The sequence below is a fragment of the Prenolepis imparis genome, unplaced genomic scaffold (genome assembly GCF_030444845.1).
Source record: "Prenolepis imparis isolate NDT839.2.m4 unplaced genomic scaffold, iyPreImpa1.0 SCAF_14, whole genome shotgun sequence".
NCBI classification, from domain to species: Eukaryota; Metazoa; Arthropoda; class Insecta; order Hymenoptera; family Formicidae; genus Prenolepis; species Prenolepis imparis.
Genome location: NW_028141172.1, coordinates 11,689,820 through 11,696,229, shown reverse-complemented (window position 1 = coordinate 11,696,229; position 6,410 = coordinate 11,689,820). Strand labels below are relative to the sequence as shown.

The following is a 6,410-nucleotide window of genomic DNA, read 5'->3' as shown; positions in this document are numbered from 1 at the left end:
TAACAGGTGGAATCAACCTACACTTGAAAACAAAGTGATACAAGGATATACAGTGTAATGTTGGTTCATCGAGAATCTAAAAAAGATTCAAATCTTTGACGACAAAACTATTTTAACTACAATGGAGTGCACAGAACATAATCTAAAACCTAATACAACGTACTATTATCGAGTACGAGCGCATACTAAAGCTGGTGCTGGTCCTTATACGGATTTAATGAACGTATCAACGACGCACGAAAATCCGATACCTCAATTATTGATTGCAGTGAATAATACTATTGCAATATGGGATCTGGATTCAAGAAACTACGTCAATCTCTTACCCTTAATAGCAATGTTAATGCAATAGAAATGGTTTATTCTGTAGTAGAACATAAAATTTATTGGATCCAATTGGATGAGCATGATTATATACTACGAGAGTTAATGACAGGGGATATGAATAAAAATAATATTACGAAAATAACTAGTTTATAAAAAAATACACACCCTCTGTGCATCGATTGGATAGGAAGAAATCTATATTGGATGGAATATGACGTCTCAGCGAAATCCATTATAAAGCTGGACTTAACAATGTGGCAAAATGGCACAATCAAATATGATAAAATTTTGAGCAGAGAAAATTATTTTTGTTTTACTGTACAACCGTCTGTGGGGTACGTTAACTTTTATTCACTTGAAAAAATAAACACTTTTGGGTCTTTCACTTAAGAATTTATATTATTTTCTAATTTTGCAATAATATAATATGATTTTGTAATAAAGATATAAAGAATCATAAAATCATTAATTATCATATAATTGTAAGAACTTAAGCTTATTATTTTTTTAACTACACGTTTAAAATTATGTTTTATAATACACATATATAATACTATATATATTTTCCAGATTTTTATATTGGATAGAAGGGTTAGATGCAGAGTCATATATACAGTATGTAATAATGAAATCGGATCTTGATGGAAGAAATGTGCAATCTTTTTTAAGAACCGATATGACCTGTAGTCCATACAAAACACCATTTTTTAAAACTTTTTATCAAATTAAGCTTGACATCACAAATACAGAGAAGCCGCTGATATTCTGGAGAAAAAACCTTGAATTAATTGTGGAGAACATTAAAATAAATAAATGCAATTCGATTTCAACTGCTGAAATGGGCGCAAAGTTTGTGTCACATTTTAATAATGATAAAACAAACATTTATTTAAGTGGACCTTATGCAAATACATCAGATTTTTACCTTTATATTTTAAAAAAGAAGTATGCACTTGTCGACAGTGAAAAAAACGCATCTAAACACGTGCAAATAATAAACAGCACGGATTACTTTAATCCCCTAATATCGTTTGATAAATCATCCTCCTTACAACCATATCCTCGGACGGAATGCCTTACGCCTGATGAAAAGAATTATAATATTACAATAGTAAAAATAACAGCACACAGTATTGTTTTGAACTTTACAAAACCAAATCGCAAGCACAAATGCAAAAACAACATACCTACTATTAAATATATCATCTACGTAAGCTGTTTGAATAGTAATCTTCATAACAAGTTCGATGAATTCTATATACAGACATACGAGCAATATTATGATATTCAGAATTTAACACCATTTACAAAATACAAGCTGAAGCTAGCTGTGAGCAATTTTTACTCTGATCAATTATCGTTGGACCTGCAATTCCGATCGGAAGTCATACTAAGAACTAACGAAAGCAAACTCAATGCACCAGAAAATGTGAACGTTCAGGTTCTGACGCCGACTATAGCGGCAGTTTATTGGATGCTACCCACGAAACTGAATTGTGCGACAGTAACTTATAGAGTATATTGGGGAACAATTAACTCGGTGAACAGTACGCAACCGATAGAAAAGCCATTTATTAATAATAAAGTAGACAACAAATTTTTTACAATAATCCAATCGTTGTTGCCAGAACAGAAATACTTAGTATATGTACGTGTGTATCCAGCCAACTACACCAATCTCTATAATGACAGTTCGATCAAAACCGTGTACACGTACTCGGAACCGAACAATATTACTTTTAGCGGAGCTAGCATAAACAATATGAATATTTCGTGGATTCCTAGCGTTAATTTGACGATCCATTACGTACTGGAATACAAAAATGATGTGATGCAAAAGTGGCAAATCGCAGATAATTTCGAGACAAATAATGAGACAGTAATGTATTATATAGAAAACTTGCTACCGGCAACTTTATACAAGTTTCGTTTGATACTGACATATCCTGAGTACGAGAACTTTACATGGCCATCTGATGAAAGATTTATTTTTGAAACACTTGGTAAGCAAATATGATAATATGTAGATATTTTAATATGATCTGTTTATTTGACATACATATAAATGTATTACAGAATTTTAAGAATGAAATATTTTTAATGATAAAATTATAAGAAAAAATTATAGAAATATTCAAATAAGACAAAAAAATTAAAACTATATTTTTATGTAACAAAGGTGATGAATCAAGAATTCGAACTACCCAATATAATCTAACATTGATGTTAAGCCTCGCTGCTACCGTTATTGTATTCTGCATCTGCTACTTTATTTATTGTTGTAAGTATATTTATACACATTTTTTTAATACAAATTATGATTAATGTAATAAGTGGAGAGATTTTTCAGAAAAACATTAACTTGTTCATTAAAAGAGCAAAATTTAAAATTTGCAATGCATAATATTATTTAAATATATTATAACTTTATAACAGTATACCGACAACGCAAAGAAGATAACGAGCAAGTTTTAACTAGGATTCTACATGAGGTACTTATCGGAAACGTTCAGCATAATGCGCTATACAGTCCTGCGTTGCAATATAATCCAAATAAATTTATGCTGACTAAAATCAAACGTCAGCAAATCACACTAACGAAACTGCTTGGCAGCGGCGCATTCGGAATGGTAAATTTTTGGTAACGTCATATTTTAAGTCATTAATGTTTAGATGTGGAAATAAGAAATGCACATTTCTTAGTAAATCTTACACCAAAAAAATTGTTTTCTTGAAATGCATTAATAAGTCCTCTAAACAGACAAGAATATTTCCAATTTTTAAATTGAGAATATATTTTTAATTTCTTTTGCAACTTCAGCGCCGGAATAAATAAATCTAATAAATTAATAATAAATTTAAAATAAAAATTAATAAAATGAAATTATTTAAATTTATAATAAATTTATAAGTTTACAATTAATATTAAAAATAATAACATAATAAGCAAAAATGTGTATTTAACTATGTCAAATACATAAAAAATATTCAATTATATGTGTAACATTTAAATATACATGTAATAAGTAACTATATAAATAAGTATATGTCCATTTGTAAGACTGTTTTTTGTTATATCGATTAATAATTTTAATAATACACGGATAAAAAAACATCTCATCAAGTATATATTCTTGCATGTTAAGAATATCTCTTTAGAGAATTTTTCTTCTAAATTAAGAGGATCCTTTTGGCGTTTATTTTAGTAGAAAATATTATAAATATAAGTGGCATGTACTTAAGATGAGAATACAATTTTTTCGGATATATAAATCAACATTTTAAAAGAGATAGTAATACATTAATTTTTAAGACATACATATGCACTTCATTTTTTTCGTTGAATTATTTAAAATAATACGAAATATATAAGTATAATGTTATAAGAAATTAAATTATCTTTTCTTGTTTAATAAAAGTTACATTAATTTTCAATATTTCGCAGGTGTATCAAGGGAATGTCAAGGATTTAGAAGAACCGGGATCAGAGACATCCGTTGCCATAAAAATGTTAGAAAGGTGTGCTTCTGTCGAAGAAAAAAAGAAATTCTTGCAAGAAGCTAAGCTTATGAGGCACTTTAGACACGAACATGTGTTAAGATTACTAGCTGTCTGCTTAGACGACGATTCTCCACTACTCGTGTTGGAATTAATGGAAACTGATCTGCAAAAATATTTGAGAGAGTGTCGAATTTTACAACCTTCTGATTTACACGCTTTGCGTCTTCATGATTTGCTCGCTATGTGCGAAGATGTTGCGCGCGGCTGTTGCTATTTAGAAGAGTTGCGCTTTGTGCATAGAGATCTCGCGTGCCGAAATTGTTTAGTGTCTGCGAGAGATCGTGAGAATCGTATCGTCAAAATCGGTGATTTTGGACTTGCTAGAGATATTTGCAGGGATGACTATTATCGCAAGGTAGATATAATTAATTAAAAAAGATGAACCTTTTTGAAAGTGTTTTTCTATTGTAGCGTCTTTATATTATTATATTATATCTTTAAGTCAAATAGAATTTAAGAAAAATGAAGACCATGTATATATTTTTATATATATTTCTCCAATATATATGTATATAATATATAATGCAAAATATTAGTAAACAAAATGTATAATGCAAAATATTAGTTTTTTGCTTAAGAATACTTATTGCAAAAATGGATAATTAGAATAGGAGATTTAACTTTGTTAAAATTTTATTTTAGGAAGGAGAAGGTCTGCTTCCTGTTCGCTGGATGGCACCGGAATCCCTAGGGAACGGAATATTTACTTCTCAGAGCGATGTTTTGTCATTCGGAGTACTAATGTGGGAGATTACATCATTGGGTGAGCAACCTTACTCTACAAAATCTAATCTCGAAGTGATGAATTACGTACGCGAGGGAGGCAGGTTGCAGATGTCTCTCGACTGTCCATCCTTGTTATATCTATTGATGCAGCGTTGCTGAGGTGTAGCAAATGCCAGACCAAATTTTAAAATTTGTCTGAACAATATTATAGATCTAAGAAGCGACATAAACGACGCAAAATTGCATCCAATTTGAATATTATTTAGCCGGCACAATTAATTAATTATTTGAACATGTGTATATTAAAGAGAAACGAATTTTTGCACATTTATTTGAAATATTTGAAAATATGTCTGTATTAGACATCTCTATATATGTTTGTAAGTAAATTGGTCATTGTCATTTTATAATCTTATTTTTCAAAGAAACGTAATAAACTATATGTTTACTAGATGTTTTATAACTTGATCGAATGCAGATGCATCGTGATCTATTCAAAAGGAAATCTTAATATGTAAGAGTGAAAGAGATAGTATTTTGCGATTCGTTGATTAGCTTTAAAGAATTTATCGAATGATATACGAAAAACATTTAATATTGGACATTAATATTTTAATTATTGTATTTATTCAGTATCATAGCGCGAAAATTACGAGTGCTCTTTAATTATATAAAGGCTAGTCAATGTTTTATTAGAAAGTGGGAGAATTGTTGCCTTGCTTCGTAAATTCGCCAGTGACCTACAATAGGTGTTATCTCAGAGAGGATATAAATGACTCTTGAAAAATGGTTCTAATTTATTGCATTATGGCATTGCATGTTTAACTAAAAGTACTAACGAATAATCACGTACTTCTCGTAGGATTTAGGATATATTGCAGTTCTGTTCAGTTTCCAGAAAAAGTACTCTACTATATATGGTTGTAAGTTTCACTCCAGTAAAAGATTTCTTTATTATAAAAAATTAAATATTTTTACATATGTTAATTTACATGTATAACTGTAAAACTATAAACAAAAAATTTGATGTTAAAAAAATTTACTTAAATAATTTAAACTGCATAATCAAAGAGCTTGACATTATATAAGCTTGATATTAAAAGCTGAGATATAAAAAAGATGTATAAAGTTTGTTAATATTACATTTAAAATTACCACATGTAAAAATAGATGTTATGTAGTATAAAATTATGCTTTTATAATTATAAATATGGCCGTATACATATATTAAAAGGTAACCATAATATAATATATGTATATATTTTTTAAATTTTTATATTTAAAAATAATGATTTTTAATATTAATGAATTTTTATTTTCTATATAAAAGTGTTAAAGTAGCGTAAATCTAAATTTTTACTCGGGATAGTTTTAGCATAATTCGTTTCACCATTTGACATTAAAATATGAAAAGAGATCAAGTTTTATCTATCAAAAAGTATCAGTTCAAATAGGTGGTTATTTTCGATACTTTTGGAAATGACATATGAAGATAGATAAAATTACTATAAAATTTTTTGTTTTTTTAATGTCCATTCTCGATATTCTATAATTTTTATTTTAAATTTATAATACACAACTAGAAACATGAAGATGAATTAATGTATAGTGTATTAAATACTTAATAAACTTTCTTACCGATAAATTCTTACCGATTTCATTATTTACAGTCACGTTTTCAGAATAATCTTGGACACAGATTCGTTGTTTGGTGACATTTAGTAATCCTTGATCTAGAAGTTGATTTAAAATGTTCTATTGATATACATTGTATAGCTTGTAAGTGTGATCTATCT

General features: G+C 28.6%; 1 pseudogene across 1 annotated transcript; it reads left to right on the top strand.

Moving 5' to 3' along the window:
* Positions 1-105: 105 nt before the first annotated feature.
* LOC145945064 (proto-oncogene tyrosine-protein kinase ROS-like) lies at positions 106-4,916 on the top strand (annotated as a pseudogene). The gene is made up of 6 exons (XR_014426789.1): positions 106-662; positions 898-2,330; positions 2,507-2,608; positions 2,764-2,957; positions 3,773-4,243; positions 4,531-4,916. The product of XR_014426789.1 is annotated as a proto-oncogene tyrosine-protein kinase ROS-like (transcript).
* The last annotated feature ends 1,494 nt before the right edge of the window (positions 4,917-6,410 follow it).